This window comes from Stylophora pistillata, chromosome 10 (genome assembly GCF_964205215.1).
Source record: "Stylophora pistillata chromosome 10, jaStyPist1.2, whole genome shotgun sequence".
Classification (NCBI taxonomy): Eukaryota; Metazoa; Cnidaria; class Anthozoa; order Scleractinia; family Pocilloporidae; genus Stylophora; species Stylophora pistillata.
The window spans coordinates 19,557,222-19,571,836 of record NC_142528.1 but is presented as its reverse complement, the minus strand read 5'-3'; the positions used below and the strand labels follow the sequence as shown (position 1 = coordinate 19,571,836).

The following is a 14,615-nucleotide window of genomic DNA, read 5'->3' as shown; positions in this document are numbered from 1 at the left end:
TAACTAGTTAGATAGCTGGTCTAATACCATTCAGCTTGTCAACCTCTCAGTCAGCCAGTTAATCAGCACTCAAGTAGCCACGCAGTCACCAGTCGGTAACTAAGTCAGTTAACCAGTCACATAGCCAATCAGGTACGATTAGGGTAGTCAACCCTTTATTTAGCCAGTCAGACAACCAAGCAGTCAGCCAGTCAGTAACCATTCAATTAGCCACTCAGTAACGAATCGCTCAGCAGGTCAGTTAACCAGACAAATATCACTTTAACAGTCACCCATTCAGAGAGTAAACTGGTCAATCGGCCAGTCAGGCCGTCAATCACCTGTCAATTGGCCACTCAATCACAAGTCGGCCAGTAAATCAGTTGACCAGTCAGTTAACAACTAAAGGTGGACTAAGTCACTCAAACATTCAGACAACGAATAAGTAAACCAGCCAGTCATCTGATCAGTTACGACCCAAAAGGCGACGCAGTCACGAGTCGTTCGGTAAGTTGGTTAACCAGTCCGATAACCAGTCAAGTACTACTTAGTCATTCAACCATTCAGTCATCCAGTCAGTCCATGAGCCACTCATCCAGCCACTCAGTCACCAGTCGGTAAGCAAGTCAGTCAACCCATAAGTCAACCAATGACATAGGCGTCAGGAACCAATGAGTCAGTCAACTAGTCAGTCATTTGGTAAGGTACTACTGACGAGGTCGACCAGTCAGTCAGCCAGTCAGCCAGTCACAGCTTTTTTAGCTAGTCAGTCACAAGTCGCTTATTAAGTCAGTCACCAGTCAATTAGCAAGGTGGTAAACCAATCAGTAAGCTGGTCACTTGTCAGTAAGTCAGATAGTCACTAAGCCGTGCATTCATTAATGGGTCCGTAACCCAATCAACCATTGAGATACACAGTTGGATACCGGTAATTCACTCAACCAATTGGTGAACTAGTCAATAAGCCAGTCAATCACCTATGGGTCAGCTAGGTAGCGTAACAGTTTGTCAGCCCATCAAGTACTAGCAAGTCTGTCACTCAGTCTTTCACTCAGCCACTCAGTGAGCAGTTTGTTAACCACTCAGTTAGTCAAACCATTATTAGTCGTTCAGTAAGGTAGTCAACAACTCAGTCGGTCAAGTACCAGTGATTAGTTCAAACCATTAGACGGTCAGGCAGTGATCACACACCAATAAGTCTGTCAGCAAGTCAATCACGCAGCCGAACAATTAGTCATTTAACCCGTCAGTCAATCAGTCGCTCAACCAGGAGGTCAGTAGTGAACAATCAGCAAGTAAACCATCAGTCACTAACCCGTCAGTTGCCACTCGGCTAACATCGCACTTAAGGAGCAAGTCAATTAACCAGTCTGATAACCAGTCAAGTACCACTAAGAAAGTCAACCATTCAGTCATCCAGTCAGTCCACCGGGCACTTTGCGAGCTATTCACCACTCTGTCAGGAATTCAGGTAACTGTTCAGATAGCCAGTCAAGTGCGACTGAGTAGGCCCACCATTCAGTCACTCACTCAGTCAACCTGCCAGTCGGCATCTCAATCACCATTCAGGTAGGCACTTAGTTGTCAGTCGGTCAGCAACTCAGCTACCTAGTCAGACAGCCAGTCAAATACCATTGAGTCATGCAGTCAGTCTAGAAGACACTCAGCCAGTTAGTTACCAGACAGTTAGTCACTCAGTCAACAGACGGTCAGCAAGTTAGTTAACCGGTTAGATAGCCAAGCAAGGACCACTGAGTCAGCCAAACGTTCACTCAGTTACTCAATTAACCAGCTAGTCAGCATCTCAATTACCATTCAACTAGGCACTTAGTCACAAGTCGGTCACGAACTTAGTTAACCAGTCAGATGGCAAGTCAAGTGCCTCTGAGCCAGTCCAACATTCATTAATCGGGTCAGTCAACAAGCCGGTCGACCAGTCAGTCAGTAGTAGTTTGTTAGTGACGTAGGGTTCATTTTATCAGCACGTCGACTAACCAAACACATAGCCAGTCAATTACTATTGACTTACTCAGTCATTCAATCAGTCGCTTGGTCAGCGAGTCGCTTAGTCACCAGTGAATTAGCCGACCAGTCACCAGTTGTACACCAAGTCAGTTAACCAGGCAGATATACAGTCCAGTACCACTAAGACAGTTTACCTTTCAGTCGGCCGGTAAGTCAATCAGGCAGTGAGCAAGTCAGTGCGATATTAGCCGTGTGGCAACTGACTAGTTACTGACTGATGGTTTACTGGCTGATTGTTAACTACTTCGACGGCTAACTAACTGACTAACTAATTGGTTATTTAGGTGCTTGAGTAACTGGTTGAGTGAGAGGTTGTCCGACTGACTGAGTTAATGGTTACTGACTATTTGACGGGCAAACTAACTCACTAATACCTGACTGGCTGACTGACTGGTCGAGTGACTCGCTCGTACCTCACTAGCCCTCTGATTTGTTGACTGACATGGTGACCGACTACCCACAAACTAATTGGCTGGTGACGGAATTCTGATTTAACTAGTTGGTAACTCAGCGAGTTACTGAATGTTTAACTCACTAAATGAGCTAAAGGTTCCTGAGCCGATTTACTTATTGATTGACTGACTCAATAATAACTGACTGGCCGTTTGACCTGTTCACGAACGCACCGACTGAGAAATGATTGGCTAGGGTCACTCAACCATTTAGAAAGAGAGTCAGTTAAGCAGCCAATAGGCTGGTCAGTCACGTCTCAAAAAGCGACGCAGTCGCCAGTCGGTCGTCGAGTCGGGTAACCAGTCCGATAACCAGTCAAGTACCACTGAGTCAGTGAAACATTCAGTCATCCAGTCAGTCCACCCGCCACTTACCCAGCCAATCAGTCACAAGTCGGTAAGCAAGTCAGTCAACCCATCAGTCAACTAGTCAGATAGGCGTCAGGAACCAATCAGTCAGTCAACTAATCCAGTTAGTCACTCAGTCAGCAGTTGGTCAGCAAGTTAGTTACCTGGTTAGATAGCCAAGCAAGTACCACTAAGTCAGCCAACCATTCAGTCAGTGACTCAGTCAACCAGACAGTCAGCATCTCAATCACCATTCAATTAGGCACTTAGTCACAGGTCGGTCACCAAGTTGGTTAACCAGTCAGATAGCAAGTGAAGTGCCACTGAACCAGTCAACCATTCATTAATCGAGTCAGTCAACCAGCCAGTCGGCCAGTCAGTCAGTAGTAAATTATTCGCGACCTAGTCCCCATTTAATCAGCAAGTCGACTAAACAGACAGATAGCCAGTCAAGTACCATTGAGTCACTCAGTCTTTCAATCAGCCACTCAGTCAACGAGTCACTTCGTCACCAGTCAATTAGCTGACCAGTCACCAGTTGTACACCAAGTCAGTTAGCGAGTGAGATATCCAGTCAACCTTTCAGTCGACCAGTCAGTCAATCTGGCACTCAGCCAGTCAGTCAGCAATCAATGACTCACTCGCTCACCAGTCGGTTCGCAAGTCAGACAGCCAATCAGATAGCCAGTCAAGTACCACTGGGTCAGACAACTTTTCAGTCAGTCGGTCAGTCAACCAGCCAGGCAGCTAGTCAGTCACCGGTCAATTAGCCACTCAGTCACCAGTCGGTCAGCAAGTCAGTTAACCTGTGAAGTCCCAATGGTTCAGTCAACCTTTCTGTTAGCCGGTCAGTCAACAAGAGAGTTAGTCACTAGTCGATAAGCAAGTCAGGTAAATGGTCAGATAGTCAAGTGCCACTGAGTCAGCCGACCATTCAGTCACTTACTCAGTCAACCTGCCAGTCACCATCTCGATCACCATTCAGCTAAGCACTTGGTCGCCCGTCGATCAGAAACTCAGGTAACTAGTCATCCAGTCAGTCCACAAGACACAGCCAGTTAGTCACCAGGTTAGTCGGTTAGATACTCAGTCAGCAGTTTTTCAGCAAGTTAGTTAACAGGGTAGATAGCCAAGCAAATACCATTAAGTCATTCAACCATTCAGTCATTCACAGAGTCAACCAGCCAGTCAGAATCTCAATCACCTTTCAACTAGGCACTTAGTCACAAGTCAGTCACCAAGTTAGTTAACCAGTCAAGTGCCACTGAGCGAGTCAACCATTCATTAACCGAGTCAGTCAACCAGCCAGTCGGCCAGTCAGCCAGCAGTCTATTATTCGCGAGCAATTGGGCAGCAAGTCGACCAACGAGACAGATAGCCAGTCAAGTACCATTGAGTAACTCAGTTTTTCAATCAGTCACTCAGTCAATGAGTCACTTACTCATTAGTCAACTAGCCGATCAGTCAGCAGTTGTTCAGCAAGTCAGTTAACCAGTCAAATATCCAGTTTAACACCATTAAGTCCGTCACCCTCTCAGTCGGCCAGACAGTCAATCAGGCAGTCAGCCAATTATCCAGCATTCAATGAGCCATTCGCTCACCATTCGATTCGCAGCTCAGACAACCAGTCAGATAGCCAGTCAAGTACAACTTCTTAGTCAGTCAGCTTCTTAGTCAGTCTTCTTAGTCACTTAGTCTTCTTAGTCACTTCTTAGTACAACTTCTTAGTCAGTCAGCTAGTCAACCAACCAGTCAGCCAGTCAGTCACCAGTCAATTAGCCACTCAGTCACCAGTCGGTCAGCAATTAAGTTAGCCTGTCAAGTGCCAATGGTTCAGTCAACCTTTTTGTTAGCCGGTCAGTCAACAAGCCAGTCACCAGTCAATTACCTTCAGTCACCAGTCGGTAATCCGGTCAGTTACCCAGTCAGATGGCCAGTCAATTATCATTGAGCGGTCAACGTTTCAGTCATCTAGGCAGTCAACAAGGCAATTAGACACTCATTCACAAATCTGTCACGAGGTTAGGTAACGAGTCACAGCCAGTCAGCTTCAACACACTGATTCAACCAATCAGTCAGAGAGTCACTCGTCACTCAGCAACCGGTAGGTGGTCAGCCAGTCTAATACCAGCTAGTATGTCAACCAGTCAGTAAGCCAGTCAGTCACCTTTTTTTTGCCAGTCATTTACCTGTCAGCCAACAACTTAGTAAAAACAGTCAACCAGTCGCTCAGGCAGTCTCTAAGGAAACACTAAAATGTGGTTGATACTTGATGATTCCTTGGTAATTTGGCCAGAGAGTGAAATGGGTCAGTTCACGCTGAAAACACGGTTATGCAAAAGGTATCCGCAGACAACCCAAAAGCAGTTTATTTTACTAGATTGCATTGAAATCTGTAAGAAAATACTAAAATTTGCTTAATACCCGGTTTTCCTACAAAACTTGGTTAGAGAGTGAAAAGGGTCAAGTCTTGCTCAACTCACCCTAAAAGCACGGTTTTGCAAAATTTATTTGCAAAGAAGCCAAAAGCAATCTTTTTTACTACATTGCATCGAAAGCTAAGAGAAAACGCCAAAATTTGGTTGAGACCCGATCCTTCCTGCAAGCTCTGGCCAGAGAGCGATATGTGCCAAATTTTGCTCAGCTGTGGCTCAAACCACGGTTTTACGATAAAGTATCTACGAACAAGCCAAATCCAACTGTTTTCATCAGATTGTATTAAGTGGAATAGGTCGTCTTTCTCAAATCTCGCTGAGAACTCGGTTTTGCAAAAAAGTATCTGCAAACACGTCAAAACCAATTTTTTTGGAGAGATTCTGTTCAAATTTCTAAAAGAACATAATGTGGTAGATACTTTATGTTTCCTGGGATATTTAGCCAGAGAGTGAAATGGGTCAAGTCTTGCTGAACTCACTCTGACAACAGGCGTTTGCAAAAAGTATCTGCAAACAACAAAAAAGTAATTTGTTTGACTAGATTGCATTGAACTCTGTAAGAAACCACTAAAATTTCCTTCATACCTGGTGTTTCCTGCAAAACTTGGCCAGAGAGTAAAATGGGTGAAGTCTTGCTGAACTCACTCTGAAAACACGCTTTTGAAAAATGTATTTGCAAACAACCCAGAACCACTTTTTTTTAACAAGATTGCATTGAAATCTGTAACAAAACACAAATATTTGCTTAACACCCGGTGGTTCCGGCAAAACTTGGCCAGACAGTGAAATAAGTCAAGACTTGCTCATCTCACGCCGAGAACACGGGTTTGCAAAAATTATCTGTAAAGCCAAAATAATTTTTTGACTAGATTGCATCGAAATCTGAGACAACGCTAAAATCTGGATGATACCCGATCTATCTAGCAACATTTGGACAGAGAGTAAAAATTTGCCAAGCTCAACTCAAGCTGAAAAGACAGTTTTCCACAATGTATCTACGAACAAGCCAAATCCAGTTTTTTTGACCAGATATTAATGAAATCTATAACAAAAAACTAGAATTTAGTTTAAACACGATGTTTCCTGCGAAATGTGGCCATAGAGACAGATGGGTTAAGTCTTGTTCAACTCAGGCTAAGAACTCGGATTTGCAAAGGTATCTGCAAACTTGCCAAAACCAATTGTTTTCAATAGATCATTACAAAACATGTAAGAAAACACTAACATTAGGTTTTAGCGTTAGGGTCAGGGTTAGGGTTAGGAATATGGATGGCATTTTCCTACAAGCTTCCTTCAGAGTCTAACCGGGTTCTGTTGGGGCAGCATGCCAGAAAAAGGCAGGGGGTAGTTGTACGCAGAAAAGACGTGGCTACATAGAGTTTTGTCTGCGTTGAGAAAAATAAGAGAGAAGGCCCGATGGCTCAGCGACCTTTGATGGGGACGCCTTGACGGGGGAGCAACGAGCCAAGGCGCGATCGTTTGGTGGCCTTTCGCTGTCTGAGCGTTCGAAAGAACGGAGGCTGCGGCATCGTCCGTTGGTGAGAGAGGCTTGTGGCCGGAGTTTGAGTTGTTTTATTGGCGACTGACTCCGATATCGGATAGCTACCTTGTTGATCCTGCCAGTAGTCATATGCTTGTCTCAAAGATTAAGCCATGCATGTCTAAGTATAAGCACTAGTACTGTGAAACTTCGAATGACTCATTAAATCAGTTATCGTTTATTTCATTGTACCCTTACTACTTGGATAACCGTAATAATTGTAGAGGTTACAGTTGCGAAAAGTTCCGACTGTCCTCGGAAGGGATGTATTTATTAGAGTAAAAAACAATGCAGATTTTGCCCGGTGTTGTGGTGAATCATAGCAACTAATCGAATCGCACGGCTTTTGCGCTGGCGATGTTTTATTCAAATATCTATCCCATCAACTGTCGATGGTAAGGTAGTGACTTACCATGGTTGCAACGGGTGACGAAGAATTAGGGTTCAATTCCGGAGAGGGAGCCTGAGAAACGGCTACCACATCCAAGAAAGGCAGCAGGCGCGCAGATTACCCAATCCTGACTTAGGGAGGTAGTGACAAGATATAACAATACAAGGCTTTTGCAAGTCTTGTAATTGGAATGAGTACAACCTAAATCCTTTAACGAGGATCCATTGGAGGGTAAGTCTGTTGCCAGAAACGGCGATAATTCCAACCTCAATAGCGTATATTAAGGTTGTTGCAGTTAAAAAGCCCCTAACTGGATCTCGGGATAGCCCGGCCGGTCTGCCCCAAGGTACGTTACTGGCCGAGCTTTCCCTCCTCGCAGAGAGTGGGTGTGCTCTTACCTGAGTGTGCTCGGGATCTGGGACGTTTACTTTGAAAAAATTAGAGTGTTCAAAGCAAGCCGGTGCGTGAATACGTAAGCCTGGAATAATGGAATAGGACTTTGGTTCTAAAACGACGTAAAGACAGCAGAGTGACAATAACTCTCAAAAAAGAAACAACAACTTTGAATCTAAATTTATAAGACATGTCATGACATTCTCATGTCATCTTCAGTTGCAAATGAGCATTTAACTGTTGTACATTTGAATATAAATTAAGGGACGTTACACACTACGTGTTCGGGCTTACGTTACATTTGAATGTAAAAACGCGAAAAATGTAACTAGCACGCGTTTGACTAGATCAAATAATAAATAAATAAATAAATAAATAAATAAATATAGTAATAATTAAAATAGATTAGAAGACCAAGGAACAATATAATTAAAAGGAAAGAGACAGTTCTAGGTTTTTCAATTGCTTATTAAGGATGGGTTTTTCCCACTTAATATGCAATGCCTCTTGGATCTTAATTTGGTATTTTGAAGCGGCAGAATCTAAGATCGTAAAAGATTCAGTATCACAAGAGTCAAGACAGGCCCTTGATGATTGCAGGTGCTTGTAAATATGCGAAGTTTTGAGAATACTTCTATCGAAGTAAGCAAAGCTGAGTTGGATTTGAATTTTCTTAAAAACTGTTTATCCTTCAATGTGTTTCCGATGTTCATCTGTTTTCAACTGCCTAACATAAGTAGACATGATGTACATGCTATTTGAAAACGCCTATTAAGAAGTGCTATCGCCAAACGAAGAAAGGAACTCTGTAAGTTAACCATAGTAAGAGACAGATTAGCGGTGCATATGAATGGCATTGTCAGCAACATCGATGGATACATCCTCCATGGAACTATTAAATATAATGTAAAGAAGGCTATGAAACGTGTTGTCGCCACTCACGAGAAGAAACTTAAAAAGTTTAACGCGAAACGTGGTTCTACCGTTTGCTTCAACGGAGACAGTCACCAACCTCTCGTCGCACAATCTCACGTCCGAACAATTGGAAATACTTAAATATGGTCCTTCACACTCTATCTGTCCTTCTAACATTAGCAAAACGGATATCTTCTCTTGTTTTTAGCTGATTAATCGCACCATGGTCAGAAATCTACTCGACAGAGAGCTAAAGGGAAAACTGGTCGCAGACCTTTCTCATCTTGCCGATTCGTACGTTTCTTCCCACCAACCTTCTGCAGCGGACTTAAAGAAATGTAGGATACTAAAGGATTTGAGGAAGAACAAGGACATTGTAATACTGAAGCCTGACAAACGAAATGGCTTAGTATTCATAGACAGATAGACAGGAAAGCCCACGAAGAAAGTATTTTTTCCATTATCAGAGACACTTCTAAGTTTAAGGCTAATGATAACGATCCTACATTAGAAAGGGAGAGTAAATTACAACGTTTTTTTGAGAACCCATAAAAATAAGGGCCACTTAGACAAAGATACGTGTGAGAGAATCTATTCAACTGGTTCTCAACCAGCCAGGTTTTATGGGCTACCTAAAATGCACAAGGCTCGGCAGCCTAATGAAACACCTCCTTTTCGACCCATAGTATCTTTAATAGGCACCTACAATTACAATTTATCTAAAATCGTTTGTAATCTTCTAGAGCCACAGGTCCCGCGTGAATACAACGTCCGCGACACGTTTTCTTTTGTACATGAAATCAACCAGTTATCAACCTTAGGGAAGTTCATGTTATCTTTCGATGTTGAGAGTTTGTATCTTTTGATGTCGAAACATGTCTTGTAAATCTAAATTCAAAGTTGTTTCTTTTTTGAGAGTTATTGTCACTCTGCTGTCTTTACGTCCTTTTAGAACCAAGGTCCTATTCCATTTTTCCATGCTTACGTATTCCCGCACTGCCTTGCTTTGAACACTCTAATTTTTTCAAAGTAAACGTCCCAGATCCCGAGCACACTCAGGTAAGAGCACACCCAGTCTCTGCGAGGAGGAAAAGCTTGGCCAGTAACCTACCTTGGGGCAGACCGGCCGGGCTATCCCGAGATCCAGTTAGGGGCTTTTTAACTGCAACAACTTTAATATACGCTATTGGAGCTGGAACTATCGCGGTTTCTGGCAACAGACTTACCCTCCAATGGATCCTCGTTAAAGGATTTAGGCTATACTCATTCCAATTACAAGACTTGCAAAAGCCTTGTATTTTTATATCTTGTCACTACCTCCCCTAGTCGGGATTGGGTAATCTGCGCGCCTGCTGCCTTTCTTGGATGTGGTAACCGTTTCTCAGGCTCCCTCTCCGGAATTGAACCCTAATTCTTCGTCACCCGTTGCAACCATGGTAAGTCACTACCTTACCATCGACAGTTGATGGGGTAGATATTTCAATGAAACATCCCCAGCGCAAAAGCCGTGCAATTCGATTAGTTGCTATGATTCACCACAACACCGGGCAAAATCTGCATTGTTTTTTACTCTAATAAATACATCCCTTCCGAAGACAGTCGGGACCTTTCGCAACTGTAACCTCTACAATTATTACGGTTATCCAAGTAGCAAGGGTACAATGAAATAAACGATAACTGATTTAATGAGTCATTCGAAGTTTCACAGTACTAGTGCTTATACTTAGACATGCATGGCTTAATCTTTGAGACAAGCATATGACTACTGGCAGGATCAACAAGGTAGCTATCCGATATCGGAGTCAGTCGCCAATCAAACAACTCAAACTCCGGCCACAAGGCTCTCCCACCAGCGGACGATGCCGCACCCTCCGTTCTTTCGAACGCTCAGCCATTGAAAGGCCACCAAATTATCGCGCCCTGGCTCGTTGCTCCCCCTTCAAGGCGGTCCCGTCAAAGGCCGCTGAGCCATGGGGCCTTCTCTCTTATTTTGCCCAACGCAGAGAAAACTATGTATACCACGTCTTTTCCGCGTACAACTACCCCGTGCCATCTCCTGGCATGCTGCCCCAACACAACGCAATTAGACTCTGAAGGTAGCATGTAGGAGAATGCTTCCCATATTCCTAACCCTAGACTTAACCCTAATTATTCTCGACCTCTACTTTACCCTACCCTTAACCGTTATTTATTCCTTACCCTAACTCTAACCCTGACCCTAACTCTAAACCCTAATGTTGGTGTTTTCTTACATATTTTGTAATAAACTATTGAAAACAATTGGTTTTGGCAAGTTTGCAGATACCTTTTGCAAATCCGATTTCTTTGCCTGAGTTGAACAAGACTTGACCCATTTCTCACTCTAGCCATATTTCGCAGAAAAAATCGTGTTAAACTAAATTCTAGTTTTTTCGTATAGATTTCATTACAATCTGGTCAAAAAATTTGGATTTTCCTTGTTCGTGGATACATTGTGGAAAACTGTCTTTTCAGCTTGAGTTGAGAAAGGCTTAACAAATTTTTACTCTCTGTCTAAATGTTGCTAGAGAGATCGGGTATCATCCAAATCTTAGCGTTGTCTTTCAGATTTCGATGCAATCTAGTCAAAAAAATGGTTTTGGCTTCTTTGCAGATACTTTTTGCAAAACCATGTTTTTGGCGTGAGATGAGCAAGTCTTGACTTATTTCACTGTCTGGCCAAGTTTTGCAGGAAACACCGGGTGTTAAGCAAATTTTTGTGTTTTGTTACAGATTTGAATGCAATCTAAAAAGTGCTTTTGGGTTGTTTGCAAATACTTTTTGCAAAAGCGTGTTTTCAGAGTGAGTTGAGCGAGACCTCACCTATTTCACTCTCTGGCCAAATTTGCAGGAAACACCAGGTATGAAGGATATTTTAGTGGTTTCTTACAGAGTTCAATGCAATCTAGTCAAATAAATTACTTTTTGGTTGTTTGCAGATACTTTTTGCAAACGCCTGTTGTCAGAGTGAGTCAAGCAAGACTTGACTCATTTCACTCTCTGGCTAAATATACCAGGAAACATAAAGTATCAACTACATTTTTTTTTTAAGAAGTTTGAACAAAATCTCTCCAAAAGCCTTGGTTTTGACGTGTTTTCAGCTACTTTTTTGCAAAACCGAGTTCTCAGCGAGATTTGAGAAAGACGACCTATTCCATTCTGTGGCCACATATCGCAGGAAACATCGTGTTTCATTCAAATTCTACTGTTTTCTTATAAATTTTAATACAATCTGATGAAAACAGTTGGATTTAGCTTTTTCCTGGATACTTTATCATAAAACCGTTGTTTGAGCAACAGCTGAGCAAAATTTGTTAGCTCAATTGGTAGAGTGCTGCACCAGTATCGCAGAGGTCAGTGGTTCGAGTCCCGTACAGGCCTGATTTTTTTCAGGTCTGATTTTCGCTATTGCATAAATAGCGCTATCTACTGCGAGGATCGTGCATCATACGTATCTAATACCGCCGTTCAAAATATATGAACTTCATATATTCATTGTATCTGAGTCATATGTAACTTTTATATAACTACATGCGTTTGAAAACCTTTTGGGACTCTTATAAATACATCTTCTGTTCACAGTCTTTGTCGGTTAGATTAGTATGTTTAACCCGCGATACCCAAACGCGTAATGTAGGGTCCATTCTCTTTTCATTTTTGTTTGAAAAGCGATGGGAATCTCCCATAAGGAAAGATGTTTTATTCTCTTTTCTTTCTAAAATGTAGCCAGACGATAGAAGCACCATCGTCGAACTGCTTCAGTGAGTTTGTATCCGTTTCACTTATTTGAATTTCAGTCACGTCGAAGATGTAATTCCGTAATGGAACGTAAAGAATCTTTGGTGGTGCGTAAAAAAAGCTTTCATGTAATTGAGGACGATACGGTACTTGTAGCAACAAATCGGTTCTTTGTGAACTTATAGTGACTGGATCTCCTAAAGAGGAATACACATAAAAGGTTCTCGATACCGGTGTTCCTTTTATAAGCAGGCCGCTTCGTGTTTGCAGATGTCCACACGAGCTCGTGAAGATAAAATTTAACCATCTCTCCATTTTCTTCCATACTCTAATATCTTTTCAATATATTTGAATCGGAGCTGGATTCAAACCATACGTTACGGCGTTTTCTAAATTCTAGATGCGCTGCATTTTTAAACATGGTGACATTAAATCTCGCTTTTGGTTGTATCCATCCCAATAAAAGGCAAAAATCTTTACGAAGCTCAAAATACACGTGATCACGGACGTCGTTGTTAGAAAGAGTATCCGGATTTATCTTCTCTGCGGATACCGTACAGGTTTCTAGAGCGTCGTCAAAAGAGACGTAAAATCGTAGGTTAGGAAATTTTCCAATAAGCATTACATTGGACCACACCCAAGATTCACCCAAGTTTAAAAGATACTTTTCACGTTCCACTTCGAATAAGGCTTTGAGAAGATCGTGCGGTGTGTCAAGGAGTTTGTCTTTGATATCGCTGTAATGCACGTAAGTGGTCGTGATATCAAGCTGTTGCGTGACTACCACGTACACTCGTCGTTTGGTGGTGAGTAGTCTAGTGGCATCTGGGAGGTTATCGAGGTATTTTTTCATTCGAGATTCGTGCGGGAGTGAAATACTCGACATACCCACCTCCCAGTCTTTATCTAATGCGACGAGGAATGAAAGACGATTTTCCCAGGAGTTGGGAGTATTTTCTGGGAAATACTTGATACTGTCATCGTTACTCGGAAGGGTCAAATAAAAGGATTCTATCGTCACTCCAGTAAAGACACACAAATGATTCCTTTTCAACACACTTTATTTCTTTTTATTACAATCCACCTTTTACTTTCGCTTGCATGATGTGTTTTGTTTGAAAAGGATAACAATCTCCCATAAGGAAGGGACATTATATTAGCAGGCATATATAACCCTTAGTAAAAACATAATTTAAGTAATTGGAAGGAAATTACCTTTAATTCTATCGGTGATTTCTTTCCAAACCTGGTTTTGACCGTGGATACAAACTGTGCATGCGTAATTTGTATGAGCATGCGCATACATTACTGTCTGTGAGTCCCACATGTATGGGACTCACCTTAAGGTTTCATATATATAGGTCACCCATCTCTTACCACTAATAACAACTCACTACAACGCACACAAACCAAGGCATCTTTCGCTCTACGAGCGACTCGTGATGACCTCACTTACACATACATTAACGTTCGTCTCTGATAAACTTCGGCTCAACAACTTCAAATTCTACTTCTGCTCTACTCTATCAAAACTCGACACAAACTCGGCTCTACTCTAACAAACTCCACTCATGACCGCGTGGTTTTTTACTCTCTTATTATCACTCGGTCCCAGGCCGCATGGAATGGGCTTGGTAGACTTGGTATACTACTGGCTAGATAACTTGTTAGCCGACGGGTGAATGGCGGTAACTGACAGGTGGCTGACTTGCTAAGTGGCAGGTGACTGACTGGATGACTGACAGGCTAGCTGTTAAGCTGACTGAGTGGGTGACTGGCTGGCTGACGACTGTTAACTTACTAGCTGAACAGCGAACTGACTAATTAACTGTCTGGCTTACTGATTGACAGACTGCTTAACTGACTTGTGACTTACCGACTTATTAATGACTTCCTGAGTGACGGACTGACATGCTGACTAAGTGGTTGCGTGACTGTTTTGCTGACTGACTAGTTGACTGGCTAAATGATTGACTGACTTGCTCACTTACTGGCTGAATGATTGATTTACCAGCTGCTTGCCAGGTTGACTGACTGGTTGATAGGTGGGGGGACAGACTGGTCGACTGATTGTCGGACTGACTTGTTGACTGATTGGGTAACTGACTTGCTTACTGACTCGCTGACTAGGTGACTAATTAGTTGTTTGACTGACTGACCAGCTGCCTGACCGACTGACTGACTGACTGACTGGTTGACAGGTGGGGTGACGACTGTTTTGCTGGTCTGGGGAATGATTGGCTCGATTGATTGTCTTGCTTACTGTTTGACTGACTGGCTAACTGACTGGCTGACTGATTGCTTAACTGACTTGTGAATCACTGACTTACTGATGACTACCTGACTGACTGACTGACATGTTGACTAAGTGGTCGCGTGAC

The 14,615-nt window shown here is 42.7% G+C and overlaps 2 pseudogenes; one reads left to right on the top strand and one right to left on the bottom strand.

The window, feature by feature from the left end:
- Positions 1 to 6,842: 6,842 nt before the first annotated feature.
- Positions 6,843 to 7,798, top strand: LOC148722135 (small subunit ribosomal RNA; annotated as a pseudogene; the record flags this gene model as incomplete).
- A 1,575-nt stretch (positions 7,799 to 9,373) lies between these two features.
- On the bottom strand, positions 9,374 to 10,260 carry LOC148722134 (small subunit ribosomal RNA; annotated as a pseudogene; the record flags this gene model as incomplete).
- Between the last annotated feature and the right edge of the window lie 4,355 nt (positions 10,261 to 14,615).